This window comes from Pimephales promelas, chromosome 19, assembly GCF_988280905.1.
Source record: "Pimephales promelas chromosome 19, fPimPro1.hap1.1, whole genome shotgun sequence".
NCBI classification, from domain to species: Eukaryota; Metazoa; Chordata; class Actinopteri; order Cypriniformes; family Leuciscidae; genus Pimephales; species Pimephales promelas.
The window spans coordinates 18,136,797-18,160,527 of NC_142787.1; the positions used below are offsets into that span (position 1 = coordinate 18,136,797).

General features: G+C 37.6%; 1 protein-coding gene across 16 annotated transcripts in view; it reads right to left on the minus strand.

Annotated features, from left to right (window-relative positions):
- Window positions 1-23,731, minus strand: part of LOC148970791 (uncharacterized) — a 264,684-nt gene that overhangs the window by 209,309 nt on the left and 31,644 nt on the right. The window lies entirely within an intron of this gene.

The following is a 23,731-nucleotide window of genomic DNA, read 5'->3' on the forward strand; positions in this document are numbered from 1 at the left end:
TATATATTATATTATCGAAGATGATTTTCCAGTGCCTTATTCTTTTATTGGAGTGTTTGTAAAAGCATATAAAATGGACTTTGCACCAATATTAAAATTACAGCCATTTACACAAATGAAATGAAATCAAAATCAGAATCGATATGAGAGCTGGTGAACTGGGATCAGGAATGTGTATTTTAAAAAGTCAAAATGATTAATTCTGATTCCATGTTGAAGTTCTAACTAAAAAGATAAGCCAACAATTATTTATAACTAATAATGAATGCATTGAATGGTATTTAATTTTAATATAGTATGTCTAAAAACATTAAACAATAAAAGAGTAAATTACATCACAGTATGAAAAAATGGACAATCATTTTGAGATTTGTTAAAGATGATATTTAACAAAGAGTAATTTGTGCTTTTACAAAATCAACATTAACTGAGCGGTAAGAATAACAAAGGTAAAATTGGTGTGAAATTATCTTGCACTATTAAATATCCAATTCTGACTGACACTGGTATAAAAATAAAAAACAAAAACACTCTAATATTGGCCAATAACCACTATAGTACGATATCTTGCACTTCCCTGTGCATTCTGGTGGTGCCATCATCCAAACAGCATTGGCAAAGCATTATTTTCCTGCGGTTAGAGTGATTACTCCCATTTGCATTAGCAAAGATGGCATGCTTCAAATCACATACTGCCAGGGCGTCCTTATCCAGATGAAAGGGAACACTATTGGATAGCTTTCTCAGATATTACAGACCTCCTTGATCCATCCCTGTCTCTCTTCCAACAGCAACCTGATGTCATATTAAAGCGTTAAAACCAGGAGAACACCACAATCTACTAGGTCATAAATATTACATGACAGGCTGAGAAGCATCAGTTTGTTAAATGCAAATCGCCCTGACACTGCTTGTATATCCATCACTGTTTTATCAAGCGCCCGTAGGCCTTAACAAAGCAAATGAGCTCACATTTTGATTTTTTTTTTCCTTTCATACCACAGATGTTTCTCCTTTTATGCATGTTCTAAACATTGTCTTTTCACACTCCCTCTTTCTCTCTCTCTCTCTGCCTTTTTCAAGTCTAACAGGATGTTTCTCAAATGATTTTCTTTTGAGGTTTCACTTAAGAGAATGCTACTAGTGGCACTGTTTTCCAGAGATACTAAGAAAGCTTTCTTAAAATGGTGCACAAGTACACACTGTCTCCAAGTTGTGCACCCAGCCAGCACCCATGCACGGATTCTCAGTCTCACACACTCACTCACACACAAACACACTCTTGAGACGGCAGAGCTGTGAATGAAGCGATATTGTAACCTTAACCTATACAGCACTTCCCCTCTGTGAGTTCAGCCAATGAATTATCCTCTCAAGTAAATCCTGTTTAGAGGATAATCCTTTTCCCATCATCTGGACAGACACTTTCCGTAATGAAATGCCCTGAGGGTGTCCCTGTCAGTAGCCTCTTTGCCCCACTCTGTCACATCCCCCATCAGAGGAAGGTGGAGACCTCCACACACTTTCACACACACTTCCATTTTCACTACACACACACACACACACACAAACACCTCAGTATGCACACTATTGCCCCACAGCTGAGTCGAGCACCACCCACCCACATCCTACATCATTGATACACATGGATATTTAAATGGGTAGTACATCCCAAAATTGTAATTTTGTTAAAATATTCATCATTTATTCACAATCATGGGGCTAAGGCTTTCAAGAAGGACACAAAAGTACCAAACACACACCAAGAAGGACACAAATGTGCCATAAAAGTATGTACGCATGTAGTCAAGTCACTATATTGATTTATACAAGATAGACAGGAAATCAATATCATATATGAGAAAAATTCAAATTGTGAGGTAAAGCAGCTCTCAAAGTCAATAGTGTTTTTATTCAGCTCTTTGAATCACTTCAATGTTGGTTCATATGAGTTCAATAACTGTGTAAAGTCCATCAGTTATGAAACAAGTTTAGCTCAGCACAAGCAGCTCTACGGAAGACAGTGCCGATGTTGCAAATGTTTGTCAATTAATTAACTAATTTGATTCAATATAAAGCAGCTCTGCTGAAATCCAGCTCAGTTCAAGTTTTGTTCTCCATTCTGCAGTTTTAGTGTAGTGTCAGAGTAGTCAAATCAATAATAATGTAAATGAAGTGTCTCTTAAACCCAAATAAGCAAGCCAAAGGCAACATTGGCAAGGAATCAACACATCAGTTCTCCTCCAAGTCATCTTCTAAAGCCATAATATAGATTTGTGTACTCAATTTCCAATACATAAAATCTAATCTAAGGCTTGTTGTTGTTGTTCTTTACCCTGTTTCACTCTGAAATGTCACATTATGAAAGTACAACGGGTTGTGTATGTCGTTTTAGGTTAAAACACAAGAAGATTGCAAATGTGAAATGCATAAGATGAGGCATTGTAGTTCATATTTTTAACATTGTACATCATAAGCACAATATGGTTTAGTCTCCACTATCTGCCCTAACACCTAGAGCTAAAAATATCATTGTAACTGTGTATCCAGGAAATGTGATCTGGAAAAAAAAGGAGTAAATATTTCTCTATGTCTTACCACAATGAAACAAGCGGCATACTCTGACAATGGCAGGGTGACATTATGAGACTTGCTGCGGGCAAAAGTGCCGAGTGGAGGCCTATCTGTGTCTGTGTGTGGACTGGGGTGGCCACAGGGTGTCGGATCTGAGATTTGATGGCGTGATAAAAAGCCCTGGGTGAAGGCTGCTGCTGCCACTTCAATCTGCCATAACATCATCTGGTCAGTCGCTTTCCTGCTGCACTGAAAGCCTGTAAAGGCTTTACACAGGCTCAGATTTTCACTCTCACTCCCACTGAGAGATTCACCTCTTTTGTTCTCACATTATATATCAATATAACAAAGTAAATATCAAGATGTATGCCTATATCTTTCTTGAAAGGTTGTGTTTGTGTCTTCCGTTGTGAGAACGAGAACACTATAGGCATGTTTGTGCTGCTGCTTCACACTGGTACCTGTTTGTCACATTTGTTTTTGGATGTTTTTTCTGGGAATCAACATTCTTGGATTATTTCCTGGACTACTTTACACACTCAAAATGTTTTGGATCACTGACCCGGCAGTCTCCGTGATCCTGTCACACAGATTGGCTGTGGGCCCTCTCTATTCCTATCCTTATATCACTCTCAACATCTGATTCAGTGAGTCTTCACTCTCTTGGACACTTTTGTTCCCACATAAAAGTCCATTAATTTCTTAAAATATTATTTAAAATAAAAAATGTTTCTTTAAATAAATACTAAAGGGGTCATATAATGGTATATGCACTTTTTCAAGTTGATTGTACTGAAATGTGTTGGCAGTGCCTGTACACAACAATAATATAATGATAAAAAAAAATCCATCCAGTGTTTTTGTTTTAATTTCCCTATATGTTTCCCCTGTCTCAAATCGAGCCGTTCGACCATGTGATGTCACACTGTTAGACGCCCCTCCCACTATTGTTGATTGACAGCAGTGTTTCAACAGACCCGCCCTGAGCGAGCTGTCATCATAGTCTGCCATTGTGGATACACTGGAGCAGAATGGTGTCTAATCGATTGTGGTGTTCTGTTCTTGGGTTTAATAATAACGAAGACAGTCATTTTGATGTTCCTAAATCTGAACTGCTGAAGACGCAGTGGCTGAGTTTTGTTTTCGGAGAGAATATTCCCCACGAGCAACGTGCTTTTTTTAAGCAAATCATTTCTCAGCAGACTGCTTTATAAACGAGGGTCAGTATAAGCTGGTTTTGCTAAGAAGCTGCTCCTGAAAAAAAGAATCGGTACCAACTCTTTATGTACCCTCTGCACCTCCAGAAGAAGTGAGTGTAAAATTCTATTAACCTTTATATTAATCTTTGCAAATCCAGAAAAAAAGTATTTTCATGACCATTAGTTGTAACGTCAATCTGTCATACAGTAAACACATAGCATTCGTATCTCATTACTCTACCCTGCCAGTGCATACAAACATGCGGGTAATTTAAGAGAGGGGGGGGGGGGTTTACGGGGGTTATGACCCCGTCAAAAATCAGATCCAGCTAATATAACCCCCCCAATATCACTAACCCCCCAATATCAGTAAATTAATTTGCCAGCAAGAAAGATATTATCATATTTTAAATAATCTGTAATGTACCCCCCACCCACCGCACTGACTACTTGGTATAACCCGCTTTCTCTACCAAGTTTGTTCAGTATTTTGCACAGTCGCTGGGCTGGGGTGAATGGTTGGAGAGAACTGACAGTGCATGCTAACAGATGGAAAGATGAAAAGGACATTGAAAGGCAGCTAGAGAACGATTTTTCATTGTTGGTCGACACCAGCCAAAAAGAGGAAAAATCCTGACCGAACGGAGGTAGTTAACTTAGCTCAGCATTTCTTAAAGTGTGGTGCGTGGGCGCGAGCGTGGCCCTCTGGTGGGGAATAGAGACATGACAGGTGCGCGACAAAACAGGTTTTGTGCCCATCTTTTGAATTCCTTATTTATTGACCACACACCCAAGACAAACTGACAGTAACCTGTATGTTTCAAAGTGAAATCTCTTGTGAGGGGTGCTTAAAGCATGCATTTTGTTTTTTTTACAGAACAGATTTTCAATAAGGCTGTGTTGGAATATAAATATTCAGCCCATTCTCACCCCCAAGGCGTCACTTAACTGACGCCTTGGGAAGCATTTGGACATGCTTCAATATCTGACGCTTTAGGCACCCTTTAGCATCAGTAAGATGACGCCATAGGATCGCGTGTAACCTACCCCCACCCCACACCTAAACCTAACCGCGTCCTCTAACAGACGCTTTCCTTTAGCGTCAGTTAGATGACGCCGTAGGATCGCGTCATGCAAGTGACGCTAAAGGGCGCCTAAAACGTCAAATATTGAAGCATGGTCAAAGGTGACGCCTTGGGGTGAGAATGCGTTGAAATATTAAAAACTATTTTTTTAAACTATTCTTTAAAACTTGTTTTTAATATACTAAGGCAACTTTTTTTCTTGTTTTTGCCCCTTTGACACTGCTGTCTGCTTGCTTGGCACAACACAATTCAGCTCAGCCATCAGAAGGCAGTATCCGCAATTTTAATCTGCCTTTTAAAGTCAAGGTAAATATCAAGGCAGAGGATTTGCCTCCATGAGGCAGTAACCTGTCAGGTAGCTTTGGTGTCCCCTAACCCTTCTCTTCTGCTCAAACCAAACTCATCTCCCTCAGTGCCCCTAATTTCACTGGGTCAGGGGGCCAATAGAGATGGGTGCCATCAGGCTGAGAGCTGAAACTACATTGACATTCAGGACGTGAGGAACAAAGAAGCATGGTGTAGTCAGAAGCTAGACACAGTATTAGACTCGTAAAAAGAAAGATAGCAAATATGAGAGCGAATAAAAATGAGTTTGAGAAACAGAAACCTTGAGAAAGTAAGGAAATTAGAGAATGGGACAGACACAGACAGATAGAGTGGCTGTCAGGCCCTCAGGCTGTTCCATGCTTTCCTATAGTCTTCTCCTGGATTAGATGACTTTCATTCGTCGTGGTCCCCAGTGCCCTGAGCTTGGCAGCAGGCGCTGTCTCACCTGTCATCTCTGCTAGTCACTGCTCAGATCTCTCCTGATCAGCTACAATGTCAGTCCAATAACCAGAAAAAGCTCGCTCTAGCTGTATGCAAATATCATAGGCTAAAATGAGTTCTAGAGTCGGGACATGACTCACATTTCAGCAGGGATGGTATAAGAAGGAGAGGGACCACTTGTGGAAACAATAATGAGAGAAACTGTAACAGCCTTTTTTTTTTTTCTTTTTTTTTTTTTTTGTACAACTGGACCAGCCTGGAAAATATATATATATATATATATATATATATATATATATATATACACTATTATTGATGCAGAATGATAATATCAATATTATATTTTACTGCTAGAGAGATGTTTTATTAATAATGTTATATATAATTATTGTTATTATAATTTTGCATCAATAATATAGTGTATAAAATATAATTATTATTAATATTTGTATTTTTTCCCAGGCTGGTCCAGTTCTACAGATTAAAAAAAGGCTGTTACAGTTTCTCTCAATGTCTACAAGTTGTTCATCTCCTCCTTGTACCGTCTCCTTGTAAAATATTCACTCTTAATTCTAAAACTAGTGACGTTTGTGATTCAAAAATAAAAGTAAGGACTGATAAAACTAATGATTAAATAATGACATGACATATTGTATTTATGTTTTGGATTTATGTTCTTACAAATCTAACAAAGGCATTGGGTTTTATTTCTGGAAATCAGGCTTGCAATGATGTGGCATATTAAGCTGGTTGAATGCAAGCAAAAATCCAACTATAAAATCAGTTGCTTGGAGCAGTATTACATGATAAAATCAAGCTCTTCGCTTTGCCTTTGGTAAAAACAACAAAAATATTGTTTGCTCCATTAGTGCCAATTTTTGAACTGATTTGACAGATGGAAGTCATATAAATGAAAGATCCATCAAGTATGTTTTAACTAGTGTACAAAGTAATCAAATGGGATTGCATGGGATATTTTCCCCAGAGTGAGATTGTGCCCCCTAGTGGAAGAAAACTGACTACTGCACTTGCCCCGTTTGTAAGTGAATCTAACAATGTGGAACATTTCTGACAATGTGCAACCATGTCTTCTTCCCTGTATACAGCTCACACACAGAGCAATCGCTAAGATCCTCGCTCCATCAGTACGCAGGTTTTTTTTTTTTGGTTTTTTTTTTCCCGAAGCATGACGAGCTCAAAGTGTGCTGCAATGGTGATGGCCGTTAAATGCGTGCCATTGAACTTGGGTTGTCCTCGGGCCAAGCCCTGGGCTGCGCTGATGACATTCTGCTGGGTAATTGCGAACACGACTATCACAAGGATATGTCTGCAGCGGAGATGATTATAGCAGCCACGCTGATGATGGCCTGAGTACTCCCCTCAACCAGTGGGAAGTAGGTCGCTATGGCAATCTCTGAACATTTGGTCTCTATGGCAATGTTAGAACTCCAGGGATTCGGGCTAGAGCCTGGAAAAGCTCCTTTGTTGGACACGTTCACTTGGGGAACAACATTAGAGGTGTTTGATCACTGCGAGTTTATAATGTATTCCAGTTGATTATGTTTCCAAGTCCCCTCAGTACTTAACCTGTGAATGTATCTGCTCTTAATTAGCATGTGGCATTCCTGATGACAGCGAGCCTCTGTTTGTGCTTTGATGCGACAGACGGGATGACACCAAAGTCAAGACACACACACACACACACCTTCTCTTGCTGTTGAATGCTAATCCTTGAGATTTTCTATATTTTCTTTTAATTGGCATCATTAGCAAAACAGTCGACCTGACATCCAGATGGAAATCGTGAAGAGTAATGCCAAAATCATGGGAAAGGAGAACACCCAGACCTTTAATTAGCTAAACAGCCATTTAAGACGAAAGAGAATCAAAGCTGGTCAGCTTCCGCTCTGATCCCCAGTCTCACATTACACCACGGTTATTATTAACCCTTATGGCCACTTGCAGACAGACAATATCAGTTGGTTAAAGGTCTAATGGCTTTGTTTAATAATACAGCACATTGTGGACTGAAAATTAAAGAACCTAAAATTGCACCTTTAGAGGACGCTATGGTGATATCAGAGTCAGATCTGGACCAAATTTCACACTGTTAGTTTCATAATATAATATAATATAATATAATATAATATAATATAATATAATATAATATAATATAATATAATATAACATAATAGCCTACACCATAACATATTTTTTTGCAAGTGGCCATATATATATATATATATATATATATATATATATATATATATATATTGAGAACATTTTATTAACACTATATACGTATATATATTGAGAAAATTTAATTAAATGTAGTTAGATAAAATACTTTTATGTTTCTGAATATACACTATGTGGCATTTTTTTAAAGCACAAAATAATAACAAAACATGTTAATACACTGTAAAAAATATTTTCAAGATTTGTTATCACAACATATTTTCTTTTGTCAAATCAACTTTATAATAATTTATTTAGTTGAGATAATTTATTATTTTGAGTTTCTGATGGTTAAATTAATCTACTTCATTGTATTAACTCACTTTTTCCAGTTCAATCAATGTAAAATTTTAAGGCAACCCAGGTTACTTACTTTTTTAAGTTAACCAACAATATTTTTTTACAGTGTAGTAATCACAACATTTTTTCTTTTTTTCAAATCAACTTAAATAATTGATTTAGTTCAGATAACATATAATTTTGAGTTTCTGATGGTAAAATTAATCTCCTTCATTGTATTAACTCACTTTTTCCAGTTCAATGAACTTAAAATTTTAAGGCAACCAGGTTACTTACTTTTTTAAGTTAAACCATAAATATTTTTTTTTACAGTGTACTTTATGCACACTGCTTTTTTGCTTTTCGGGTAAAACGATTTTGTGTTAAAGATTGTTAAATATTTTTACGGGAAAACAAGAAAAAAAGCCTGATTACTCAAAATGATTTTGCATGTGAATGATGTCTCAAATAGTGCAGATTAAAGCAGATTATTAGGTTTTAAATCAGCAGATGCTAAAATGGGTGGGTGGGGGGGGGGAATCCAGAGAAAGGTGTCATCACACATAGGGATCATCATAGACACTAGAGGTTGGGATTTTCTGTCTAGGGGGCCTTGCAACACCCTTGCAACCCCTCAGAACACCTAAACAACTGCATAGAAATACCTTAGTAATCACCTAGAACAAACTATTATCAGGCCAACTTCATCATAATACCAAGCACTATACTCACATTTTTCAAATAGATAAACAAATATTGTTCTTATCAGTGACATCAAAATAACTGCAAAATTAGGTCACAGCAAAAAACCAGCAGACATTTACCAACATCACTGTCATAGCAGTTACCCACAGAGTTGGATGATCTAGGGAAACAGCTGATGTTCTCATCTGCAGCATAATACAGTGATGATAGCTGTAGTGATTTATACAGGGCTAATAACCTCCTTCTCAGAGGAGCATACGCTGAGATCTGTCTGATATATGAGACTCCGGTGCTGAGAACGTAGGAAGGCAGCATCAAGCCGATGCCTGCAATTAGGGTCAACCGCCAGCTTCCTCTTTCAAAATCAAACCCGTTTAACCCCTTAAATAACAGCGTCTATCAGCTGCGACAGTTACACGCGATGACTCAAACTGCACTGTGCTCTTTTCTATCCTTCATCATCTTAGAGTGGTCAGTTACTGATTGACTATGACATGTGGGTCATATGCTGTCATAGTCTATGCATATTGATGCTATGGACTGTTACGGTTGAGGTCCCAGCAGGAAAAAGGAGGCAAAGCGAAAGAGGAAGACAGCAGTATATGGGCAAGACGAGCAGGGACATGCGACTGCCCCACAAACTGGGATGACAAGAAGCACAACGTCTCTGGATCCTTTTCTCGGGATCATTATAATGCTAAGCGCCTGTCAGGCCCTTCTGGCAAGGTTAGGGGAAGGCGGGTGCTATAAAACCTATCCCGCCGCACTTTTACAAGTAACGTTTAAGAAGCTGCCGAGTCAATAACCTGGGGATTTAGGAAAAGAAGTTGAGACGGCAGCATTTTAAAAGGTCAATGGAGTAGTATTTAATGATTTCCTTATTAGTGTTATTTTTGTGGGCTTCTCATTTGGCATGCTGGCTATGTTACGTACAATATAACGTATGACTCGGACAGCCAATGTCAAGCATAAGGATTCGATACGCTAGCTGCTCTATATATGCCCAAGTGCTGAAAACTGGGTAACACTTTAGAATACGGTTCCTTCGTTAATGAATAACTACACAAGAACTAATGAGTAACACAATATTAACAATCTAGTAACTATTATTAACTAACAAGAAACTCTGATTAACGAACTAGTAAGTAATAGCGCACAGACGAAAGTGGTAGTTCACTATTAAGTAATCAATAACTACTATTTTTTAATACTTCCCAGAAAACTACTGAAAAAGTTTATTAACAATCTAGTAACTACTATTAACTAAAAGAAATTCTCATTAACGAATTGGTAAGTAATAGCTCACTGATGAAAGTGTTACTAGATACTTCTTTGGGAATTACTAATTATTTGGATTCGTATTATAAAGTGAAGATCATTGGAACTAACTAGTAATTACTCAAGTGTTACTAAAGACATTTTCTAAAAGTATACTAAAGTCCACCAAAAATCTCAAAGGTTTGCACAAATCATGACTAGATCATGTAGTAACACTTGAGTAATTACTAGTTAGTTCCAATGATCTTCACTTTATTATACGGATCCAAATAATTAGTAATTCCCACAGAAATATCTAGTAACACTTTCATCTGTGAGCTATTACTTACTAATTATGTGGATCCGTATTATAAAGTGAAGATCATTGGAACTAACTAGTAATTACTCAAGTGTTACTATATGATTGTCATGATTTGTGCAAATGTTTGAGATTTTTGGTGAACTTTAGTATACTTTTAGAAAATGTCTTTAGTAACACTTGAGTAATTACTAGTTAGTTCCAATGATCTTCACTTTATAATACGAATCCAAATAATTAGTAATTCCCACAGAAGTATCTAGTAACACTTTCATCTGTGAGCTATTACTTACTAATTCGTTAATAAGATTTTCTTTTAGTGAATAGTAGTTACTAGTAGTTACTAGATTATTAATAAACTTTTTCAGTAGTTCTCTGGGAAGTATTAAAAAAATAGTAGTTATTGATTACTTAATAGTGAACTACCACTTTCGTCTGTGTGCTATTACTTACTAGTTCGTTAATCGGAGTTTCTTGTTAGTTAATAATAGTTACTAGATTATTAATATTGTGTAACTCATTAGTTCTTATGTAGTTATTCATTAACGAAGGAACCGTATTCTAAAGTGTTACCGAAAACTGTTCAACTTTTGAGAACATAATTTGCACGTATTTATTAGAATATTTCGGAGTTACATCTTATTTCTATGGTCCACTTTAGACATTCCACTAACTATAACTATTTAGACATCACACAGTTCAATATGAAGTCAAACCTTTCTCATGCAATTCTTCCAAAGACAAATTAAGCAAAGTTGCAAAACTGCTCTGTGCATAAACATCGTCGGCACTGAGAACTACTGAGCTTGAAAAAGCAATAACATTTTCCACAGCTTGAAATGAAACAAAATAGATACACTGAGAGCCAGTAGCTCTCGTGCAAGCTTGTGCTGTTCGAAATGATGTAACCTCCCAGTTGATTCCGATCCACGCCAATGATTTAACTAATCTGTTAATATTTATGCATTAATTGATAATGATTCATTAATGAAATGTCAGAACATTTTGACAGCTACTCTTTGAAAATTCAGACAGTACGAGAGATGATGTCTGACTAACATTAAAAAAATGTAATTAACATGATTTTCAAAGAATCTTCTACACCCCACTGTCTCGGTGCTCTGACACATTTCTGTCTTTTCTTTCTCTTCTATTGCATTCCTGTACCGTGCAGTGGCTAAGGCATCCTTAAAAATGACTGCAGATGTGAGCCACGCCTAATAAGGCATTTATCTTCATGATTTTTGTGATGTATGGACACTGAGATAGCTCATACTGTCATACGGGATCTGCATCTTGGGACATTTGGATTGTCATTCTGTTGCAAGATGGAGATCATGTATGCTGGATAATGTATGCTCTCTGTCTTTTTGAGGAAATATGGCTCTTGCTCAAAAAGTTTAGCATTCAAGATGTACACCAGAGGTGTTCATATTTCTTAGTTTGACCCTTGCTCCATGTTCAGTAACGGCTGCCAAAAACATTTATTTTCCTCTGACAGTGAGGACAAGTAAAACAAATCTGCACCTTTTTGTGAAAAGTAGGAGAAGCTCTGAGAACTAATGGGATCTTTTGAATACTTTTAAAATAGTTTGTGGTATTTTTCACAAATATAGCAATGTTCTAAGCGAAATAATTGGGTTGCTTTGGAGCGCAGGTCTGTAGAAATTAAGCGTTTGAATGGGACCCTTCCTTCCACGCTCATTAACGAGCTGACCTGACCCTCCGAAGTCAGGGGGGTGGAAAAAAAACCCGCCAAATCATTAAATATCAAGATTGCTGGTATTAGGAAAATCATTTGTGTGTGTGTGTGTGTGTTGCAGGTAGTTTTTCCAGCTGAGTTTGCAGATATAAAGTCCTTCAGGCTAGAAAAGTATGTGGATGCTTCAGCCACACTTAAAAATGAATGAATGTCATAGCATATAACAAAATGTCAGATTATTTTTTACAGCACAAGCACATTTGCACAGTTAAATAAAACTATAAAACTACAAACTATAAAACATAAATTATAAATAAGCCTATTCAAATATTTTGAATCATACTTATTGTCATCTTATACATTCGGATAAAAATGTCCAAAATATTAACCATGGTTACTAATGGTAACCAAAATAGTTACCTTAAAATACTAGATAAACTGAAACTTAAAAGTTAGTATGGGGACAGCTTGTGAAGCATTACTTTTTAGATACCATGGTTTAATATTTTGTTGTCTGATGCAACAAAATTTATTCTGTCAAAAGAAAAAAAAAAGTTTGTAACAAGAAGGCTATCCAAATAAATTAGCACTCTTAAAATTGAAGATAAAAAGAAGCCTTGAAGTCATGCGTTGTTCAGTGACAGGCAACTGCAGAAACATCTAAATCGTTCTTTAATCACTGCTTAGTTTGAGTGATTACGCATTATTAAATGTGACGCATACACTTACAGCATTTCTGTCCGTTTCAGTATAACGCTCACTCGTGCTTGAGACCAGACGGGTGAGAACTAAGGGCAGTGGTGAGATGCCATAGAGAGAGTGCATTTATGAGCACTTCAAACGTGTGAGTATGGGGGTCTGACAGTGTGGAAGAGTCTAGTCATTTACCGTAACGGCCATGTTGGCCTCCTCCTCCACTGCCGAGCAGAGCCAAACAGCACTGAGCCTGCTAGCCTTGAGGGAAAGCACAGACAAGGACAGAACTGCTGCTGTCGCTGATGCATTAGTGGAGGAGATACATCTTGTTGCGCAGCATGGTAAATGACAAAATGATATCTCATCAGAGAGACAACCCGTGTGTGACTGTGTGTGTGTGTGTGTGTGAGCGAGAAAGAGGGAAAAAAGAACAGAAAGTCAGTTTGTTGATGAGAAGCCAGTCTCATTATACTTTCGTCATGTTTCACAGAATCACAGCTGGATGTTTTTGTCAGGCTGAAAGATATGGCTAATTTTTTTTTCTATATGTTTTGGTCATAGCCAAAAGATTGATTTATCAAAAGTATGATAGAAAAGACAAGGGAGATAGAAAAGACATGGGAGTGTTTCAAAGTCTGTACAAAAGTTATCTAAATTTCTCAAACCGCTATGGGTCTCACATTTTGATCTAATATTCACTTGTATTTCTATTATAAATTAAAGTAGGCTGTTTTATTCCTAAATTGTGTAAATAATATTTTGGCTCATGATTTCACTACTGAAGTGTAAAGGATGAGGAGGACTTGTGCTGGAATTGATATGTGCTGTAGATATCACTGTGTATCAAGTGCTGAGGAAGCCCCTGGAGCTGAAATTCAGATATGGCAATAGGCATTTAGATACATGCTGTAAGCTTTAGAACAATCACAACAGACTGGGCCATCAGACCAATCAGAGCAGAATAGGCTTGTGGAATTGAATGGGCTTCGAGAGCTTGAATCTTCAAGCAAACTATTTACAGACACTTTGAGAAATGAGGTGATGAGCAATTCGTGTTTTTGACATTGGATGCATATAAACCTGCTGTTGGAGACCCCCCAAAACAAAATTAGGACCTTTTAAAATAGCAGAATTGTACCAATTTTAGAGTCAACATAAAAATTTTGAGTCACCATAAAAATTCACACACACAAACACACAAAATCTTCGTAAATTCCATCAAAATGTAACAACTAGCTTTGCCCAATCGAGTCTATTCCCGATGGATAAAGTGCCACCCTACATTGTTAATTGCTTGAAATGCTGCTTTAATCTTAAAGGGGTCATGAACTGGCTTATTGAATTTTATTATATTGTTGTCTAAGGTCAATTTATGATGTTCGCTTGGTTTTTGCATTCAAAAACATCAAAATGAATAAGTAATCGGCTATTTTCTACCCTAGTTTTGAGCCCAGCCCAGAAAAGTTTTTATGGGTGTCTCGCACTGAAGACTTGAAAGTAAACACTAAACCCACTGCTGTGAGTGAATAACAGTTTTGCATATTATAATGAGTTTCAACTCACCCGTCGATGCACTTGGGGGAAATTGTTTTGAAAATGTCCAATGTTGTAAAATAGCAACCGGAATGATTCGCCCATACATGTTCGACCCAGAGTCCATGTGTTGCACAATTCCTGTCAGATCCAATATAGATGGCACAGCACCGTTCTTAACTCTTAATCGGTCTGCAAATCCAGTCTTGTTTACAAAACAATCCTCAGTGAAATGAAGCGAACAGACGGACAGTATTTTACCTCATCAGCTGGAACGTCATTAAAAATGCAGTTTATTGTACAGTTTACAGTCTTATTGGAAACCAGAGGAAGCTTATGCAGCCACTGTCTTCTTCCACAACCAGGCACTGCACAATATTCTGTATTGCTCGGTAGCTCGATCCGGTTTGTCATCACGAGGTAGGCATCTATGTTATTTAGCTATGCGTGTAATGCGTAAATCGGTGGGCGTGTTGATGTAGGCGTTGATCGTCTTCAGCAGGGTGGTGTTTTATCCTCTTTGACGTCATAGTTCCCCACTTTAAAAAACGAGTCGTTTGCTGAGGCTGGTGTCAATAAAAGCTTTTATTGGACTAACAAGGACGTTTTCAGTTCTGAAACTTACAGGATATTCTTATAATATGATGACCACTTAGATGTCAAAAGCTCAAGGAAAATTTGATTTCTCAGTTCATCACCCCTTTAAATACATCACATAAATTTAAGAATTCACAACATAGTAGCTACTAAAATAAAAATCAAATTTAAAAGGAGTTAAAAAAAACATTTCATGTTGACTTTAAAGGTCTAAGAGCTCATACATACTGTAGTAGGCTCACAGGGACAGCACAGATCTCAGCTTGAAAGAATGACATTCTGGTTTTTGACAGCATGAGATTATGATGGCCATCAACCAAACACTTAAGGGCAGCAAGAAACTTTAGAGAACACTGATATGAAAAGTGTGAAGAGGCTTGAGAAGTGAATGTAATTTTCCAACTACTTGGCTTGGCAGACAAGAACCTACTTCAGCTGTGTATACCTGATAGAAGTAGCTCATACAAAAGCCTTGATTCTGTTTGGAGAGGTTTGCAGGTCGAAGGACTAAATGCTTGTTTTTTTTCGTACCCACCAAGAGGATGGCTGATTCCAAATGTTGAGCAGAAAAACAGCTCAAACTTGGGGTCACATTTAAAAAAATGTTAACGAAATTATAAGTATTATGGGTGTTAATTGTTAACAAATAATGTACACATTTTCTTTCTTCTTAGTCCAAATCACATATTCACTCCGAACAACAGTACTGTACATTTGCGCCATTATCATGTGCAACCATCTCTGAATCAAATGAGACACCCATTGTGGTCTTGCCATCTTGGTCATAGACAAAGGCCACAAGATCGCAGATTTACATCAAATCCATAATTCTGTACGGGTTCACTATTTTTTTTTTCCCTGAGCCATTTTAAAGTACAGTTTCCAGCTCAGAAACCAATGAGCCAAACTCTGACATCAAAAACCACTTCTATCAAAACTAGTGTGAAAACGCTGCCAGATTTCATTTTCAATCATAGGCACAAACGTTGCAACTAATTTCTGATTTGAATTTGGTTTAATGATACATTCAACAGTACATTATATCTGAATGAACTGAAATGCAAATGAAATTCAGGCCATATAAATAATCACCTCTTCATCGAGTCATAGAGGTGAAGTCAAGGCACATAGACAGAGACTGGCTCTGAGGAACAACGGCAGTCTACTGCCAACAAAGTCCAAATAAAGCTTTTAATACGTTCACTATTGATCCTGTGCTGAAATAAACTCAGTGTATTGGCAGGGCTGGAATGCTTCTTTGAAGGGACTCCATAATGCAGCTAGTCAATGGTAAGCTGTCTGCAATCAATCCCAAATAACAGTTAATTACAGCTCACGTCCATTTTGAGAAAAGACTGGTGGAAATAAGAGAACAAAAGACTCAAGGCAAATATAAAGCTGAAAAAGGTGCTGAACAGGGAAAATGAAGAAAAACAGTTTGAAAAGTTGATGAAAAATGCATTACAAGGCTATCCCTCCATTAACCCCGGAGTACTAAACATCTGAACGCTTTAAAAACAAAGGCACATCTATCAAGCAACCAAGGCCTCGGAGTTTAGTTAGTTAGCTTTAGCAGTTATGGCACTTTTCCACTGCTGGTACAGCTCGGCTCGGCTCGGCACAGTTCAGTTCACTTTAGCTCGGTTTGCTTTTCCACTACAGTTAGTATCGCTTCAAAGTGGGTGGGATTATATTCTGATCGTTGTAGTTCATTCGCTCCTCCTACTCTGCACTTCGTCCACTGACCACGATTCAGCCATTTCTTTTTGGAAGTTTTTCTTCAAGCAAGTAGTTTTAAATCAGGTGCTACAGCGGTGGCTGTTACTGGCTATTCAAGCAGGTTGGACGGATGTCTCGCAAATACAATGACTGGTAGTGATGATTCTGTCTGACCAATCAGTGATCTGCAGTGTATTCATGTCACATTTAGCATCGGTACGGTACGCTTGGAACCCAACAGAGGTGGTCCCATTTAAAAGTGGCCAAAGCACGCCATACCAAACCGAACCGTACCATACCATGCAGTGGAAAAGCGCCATTAGACCCTGATGCTATACCATTCTGTGGGTGTACCATGTTTTTCCTTTGACGGCCATTTAAAATTAGCTGTATAAAATAAACATTTTACCATATACATATGCCATTTAATATATCACCATACTGTACAGTATATAAAACAAGTAATCGAAACTATTATATATAACAAGGTATACAAACATTCATAGAACTATACTTACATCAGACTGATCTCATGAAGTAGCGTGTGAATGCCACGCCAATTCGTATTTCCATTTTTGGCGTGCTATCAAGACGCATAATCGCCTTTCAGCGCGTTTATGAACGCCGTTGACTTAGCGTTATATGAATATATGACTTACCTCAACCCCGTCCCTAAACCTAACCGTCACTGGGGTTAATGGCATTTATGACTGTTCCCTTACCATCCTAGGTAAAAAAAGATATGACTTACCTCAACCCCATCCCTAAACTTAACTGTCACTGGGGTTAAGGGCATTTATGACTGGAGATTTGACTGCGGATACACACATACACGCGGATAGCTCAAAATGCGTAGAGAAAACACGCCATCTGACTCGAAAGTGCCGTGTATGTTTACGCAAAAGTCATGATGTCATGTTGCTTACATAAATCATTAAATGTTCAATAAATTAATACAAAAATGTATTATTCTAAACTGTATGCTTCATTAGCAATTTGTAATATAATATGGAAAAAAAAATATGCGAAACATTTAAAATCAAAACCAAAATGTCTCATCAAATTAATGGCCTGGAATTGATATATTTAAGCATGTAAAATACTTACAGTGGGACCATACAGTATATTGCTAGCAACTATACTGAACGGGGGAAAAAAAGACATCCAAACTCTGGGACACTTTAGAAACTGCCAACTAGACTCAAGGAAATGTACCATGATAAAATATTCGTGAAGTCTTTAGGTAACAAAAGAGGTATTACTCAGAAATGGCTTAGCATCAACTTAATAGCGTGTCAGATGTTTGAATGTTATCATCTGCCCATGATATATACACTTTCGGCTCGAGGGCGCAGAGCAAACTGTCCGTTTCATAGCACAAGCATTTCAGACTCCTCCGCTGATGGCAGCCTAATAGCGTTTATGTTTCCAGAAAGTGCAAAGCTCTTCTTTTTCTGGTTACATATCATTAATTTAAAGAGTTTATACAGCTGCATATTTACTGAGGCAAGTAGGGGTAAGTGCCCCACTTAAGGTTCAGCCATATCCCACTGTGTGGATGTTGAGTGAGTGTGAATGTGACCTGAAGTGCTCTCAAATAGCTCCACACTGACCCCCCACACGCACAACAGTCGAACCTGTCAGACACGCAGGACTGAGATATGGTCATTTTTACAGTTGTTTTTGTTTGATTTTGAAAATGTCTTCTATGATTAATCAATGTAATTGATTATGTCACATTCACTTATTTTAATCCATTTTAGTAATTCATCTAGAAAAAAATGTTTAAAAATATTCACATTCACAATGCTACATATTCTTCTGACTAGCATGAACTGTAACTTAGTTCACCTGTGAATTAATGTCTGTGATTTTGCAATGTAAGTGGCATTATCACTGTTGGACTGACCCAGCATGCTTTGTGGCTGAGATTAGAGTGCACACCAAGTACATCCATACCAGCAGACCATATTGTTCTGTTTATTATAAGCGTGGGCAGCCGTTTTGTTGACTGCCTCGTTAAATGTCCAAGATGTTTTTATCGTTAATCAGCTGGACAAAAAATAATTCTGAAATGTATTCCACATTATTGTTTCTCTGTGTCTTTATCATTATAGTTGTGTTGTGAACACTGCTATGATTTCAAAAATCATTTTTAGAACCATATCTTGTTGTTATAGTCTTTGATATGAATGGGCATGGGTTTAGATTTTTTTTTTTTTCATATGTTTGTAGGTTTACATTTCACTGTGATCTATTTTGTTGTGTTTGTGTGTTGAGATGTGTAGTCTCAAATGTGTAGTGCAGGCTTGCCACACTGTAAAAAAATATTTTCAAGATTTGTTATCACAACATATTTTCTTTTGACAAATCAACTTTATAATAATTTATTTAGTTGAGATAACTTATTATTTTGAGTTTCTGATGGTTAAATTATTCTACTTCATTGTATTAACTCACTTTTTCCAGTTCAATCAACTTAAAATTTTATGGCAACCAGGTTACTTACTTTTTTTAAGTTAAACCATTAATATTTTTTTACAGTGCAGTAGTTATGTTTAATTCTTGAATTAATTCAAGGTAACTGATTGATAACTGGTTTGAAATGACACGACTCAAAAAAAAAAAACAGCAGGGCTACTCTATCACACTTGGTTCTTTTAGATTCAGATTTGACAGAAAAGCTGACTTAACCTCTTTCTGTAGATTTGATTTGTTCATGTAGAAGTGGTTCTTTGGTTCAATAACTTGTCTGGACATGCTCATTTGGTGTTTGGCCTGGTGCTAAAGTTCAATTCTGCGAACCACCCCTACCAGCTTAAAAGAACGATTCGTTCAAAAATCGAACAATACTACTAGCCAGGGGTGCGTTTCCCGTACAACGACGTAGTTCGCTGATTCACTACCATTGTACGATGCATCGTTGGAAAAATCAACTAGCTAGTCACGACTGTTTCCCGAAACCCACTGTCGCAAAGTCGTTCAACCACGTTGGTTTCGGACGTGGTGGAGTAATAACTACTCTTAATGAAACAGTTTGAGATCCAATTAATGCTAGATTTGTTTTATATAAATTACAGACATGTCATCTGAGGACTATTTCTAATTGTTGAGTTGTTCTGCTTTATTACCAGACTCAATATTTGGCTCGTTCTTACATAGTAGAGCACGTTCGCACATGCACACTCTTCAAACACGGTACTTTGAATCTTTTGACAAACTAAAAGCCGTAAATTCCATTTGTATGTATTCTAAATAAAAGACACCGATTGTACTGAATGTCAGCTTGCATTTTGCTCAAGATAAGGATTTATTACCTCCAAATGTCATGCAATATAGAAACGATGTCTCTAACCACAGGTCGAGAGCTGTCGTTCAAACCACACAACTTTGCGATGCTGTTTGCGAATGTTCATTGGAACGATGGTTTGGGGAAACACTGAATCGTTGAACTATACTGATAACGACGGAACTTGTCGTTATCAGTATAGTTGGCGACCATAGTTGGCTAACGATGCTTTCGGGAAACACACCCCAGTTAAATATTTATATGACTATTCTCATTTCCAATAAATTATTTAAAATAGTATATACACTTGATATTTAATTTTAGAGTAACACTAATACAGCCTTCTCGGCAAAAATGTTTGAGATAACCTGCTGAATACATCAATTATTTTTTCAATTAAGCCAAGATGAAAAGGTGAATAATTGGGGAAAAAATGTTTTTTTTTACACTCCAGGTGGTCTCACTCCGAACTAATGAACGAACTAAGACTTATGAATCGAACCCAGATTCCCTTCTTTCTTTATTTGCATGTCTCTTTTTCTCTCTCCTGCGATGGCACACTAATAGATTTAGCAAAGATTGCATGGGCATTTATTACCACATGTAATTGAACGTGATGATTATCGTTGTTGTGTAATGTGATTTTAATGTGGCGTGATGGTTATGTATAAGCCCTAATGACTTGCCTCCAAGGGTTACAGCTCACACGGGGAAAAAAAACCGAAAAAAGAAAAAGAATTTGATTTAGATTTCCCTCCATTTTCACTTGACATATAAATAAAGGGGTTTAATTAAAGCTTTCCTTCGGCAGCTTGCTTTCGCAAATAATCGTCCGTTTTATGAGTTTCCTTTTGGAGATGAGGGAAGTGATTGATAGAAGTGTCGTCTTTTCGTATGCGTGTGTGTTTGCGACTGTCTGCTGGCACGGCGCAGAGAGAGAGCCATGGTTATTTGTAAAATATGAGTTATAGCCGAGCAGGTCCGCGCTGCGCCTCTAGTTCAGACGGCTGAATTGCTGTATTTAAATCAGAACGAATCTATATTTTCTGATGTTCGGAGAGGCCATGCGGTACAAGGCCAGAGTACTCGTTTTCTCCTCATCACTTTTTGAAAGCACACACTCCTGCATATATTGGTCGACAAATGCCTCGCTTAACATAAACTTGTCCATTAAGGCCACATTTCATGAGCAAACTCCTTCAAAATGGGGCAAAATTGGCTTCGCTGGGACTATAACATGTTATTATTGTTCAGTGTTATCGACCTTTTTATTTTAGTATGCAGCAGGCCGCAAAGAAAGAGGCCAGACTTTCTAAATGGCCCAGTGAATGGCAGTCCGCTAAAGAAGCCCATTATATTGCGGCTGAAGACGGCGGAGCACACACAAACATGCTATAGCAGAGAGACTAGGCAAACAAGCACCCTGAACATCAAAAATTCATCCAAACTTTTCCAGGAAGGGTTGCACAGCCAATGAATATACATTCTCTCTGTCTTTTCTTTATCTCTCTCTCTCTCTCTCTCTCAACACACACACACACACACACACACAAACACACAAAGTAAAGGAGAAAGCCAGAGCTTTGCTTGACATTATTAGTTTTGCATTTGGGCTCAGTGCCCGGAGTAACGCTATGGATTTTCGTCTTACTTTCCTATAATTGGATGAGTTAAATTTCTCCATTCATTACACAAGCACACAACCTTGTGACCTTTGCTGCTATCCCGTTTTATTAGCACTTTCATCCCCTGTTAATATGGACCTCTTGTCCCCAAAGACCCTGCTCTACAACACTCATTACCATTCTTTCTCATTTACTCCAGTTTCTGTTTTCTTCTATTTTTGTACATAAAACCAAAAAAAAATCTATTTTTACAGATGTAATTTATAAGCCATCACCCAAAGCAAACATATATTATGTATATGTTGTATATCATATTTCCTTGCACGCACTTATTTAAGGAAACGAATCACTGATATTATTATACTATTGTTCATAATTAGAGAAAGCGCGTAAATGTATTAGCATTTACCAATTACACACACACACAGACACACGGATACAGATAAATAACTAAAACCAAGCATTCACACACATACACTGGGGATATGCACAAAGACATGTTGTACAAAGACTTCCCCTCACAAGGAGTGCATGCATATTTTATGAAAAGTCAACAGATTGCCGTGTTTCGAGCCTGATGTCTTTTATTGCTTCTCCGTCCCCCAGCTGTGTCCCAGCAGCCCGTGTTAGATCACTGTGTTCACAGACGAGTCGGACACAAAGCCGCACAGAGGGAGTCGTCCAGATTGCAGCATTAGAGCGCCTGCAGAGACGAATGAATCGAGCCTCCTTATTCTAAGACTGGCCACAATGGGAATTTTCCACAGAGGATTCACTGTAATCCTGGAGAGGGTCATGGGGTCGGTGCTATCACAGCTTGCATGATGTGTACTGTACATTAGAGATTGTTTGTTGTGTGTTTGTCACATTAGATGTAGTCAAGTCATTTGTTGATCTGGAACAACATTCCGGTCTGAAAATTTTGTTTTAACCCTATTCCTACCTCTAAACCTACCCATAACTTGGGAAATGATAGGTAAATAACAATGATGTAACCCGGTTTTAAGCCAAAACTTGACATAAACTGTAAACTTGTCCCTCAACAGAGATCAACAAAGATTTGAACAAATCAGTTGAATAGATGAATCAATGACTCACTCATAAATGCAGCCTCTTGTTGCCATACACTGCAGTGACACTGCAAACTCCACTCAGTAATGCACAGGCTGACAGTCTTTTTTTATACAAAGCGATTAAACTACAGGATACATCTGTTAAGATTTGGTTTATGGTGTGATAAACCTTTATTGAGTCTTAACAACTAAATTACAGTTACTTTATTGAGGCTTTAGAACTAAGTTACAGATTAGGTCTGTGTATAACCACAAACAAACAATGCGAATGTCAATGATTGGTGGTGGTGTTTTTAATAAACAAGTCACAGGCTGCAGGATTAGCGTAGAATTCCGGCTAAAAAAAAAAATGTTTCAAAATTTACAAGATATTCTATTTTGCTGCTGATCAGTTATTTTGCAGCAGTTTTAAAACCGCCAAAAACAACAGACGGCTTAATAGCACTCATTTAGAAAGACTGATGAATGCCAGCAAGGAGGGAGATTTTGAGACTCTTGTTCTAAATTAACCATGAACAGTTTTGAAATGAGAATAAATAGAGGAAATAAACATCCCCAAAATAACATCATGACATATTTCACAACCAGTCATCTCAAGCTAATTCCTCTATAATTAAACGGGAAACAATGCATGCTGTCACGTTGTCGTCGTCACCATGATATACGTGTTGAAATGACCTTAATGATGGTCTGATTTCCCAGACAGCAAACTGACATTGAATCAACGTGGAAATGACGTCTCTCATGACATTGAAACAACGTTGATTTTGCTCATCGAATTAACGTTGAACCAACGTCAGACGCGGCATTCTTCAAAGCTAAATAAAAATCGAAAATTGGTTTGCTTTCATAACGTTGAAACAACGCGTTGATTTCAAGTTGATTTTCCGTTAGTTTTGAAAGAATGACGCGTCTGAAGTTGGTTCAACGTTAATTCGATGAGCAAAACTATGTCAGATCAACGTTGTTTCGATGTCATATTTCCACGTTGATTCAATGTCAGTTTGCTATCTGGGTTCCCTTCTCAAATGCCATTTTACAGCCTGAAGATCTTGATCTTGTTGAAGAAAAGG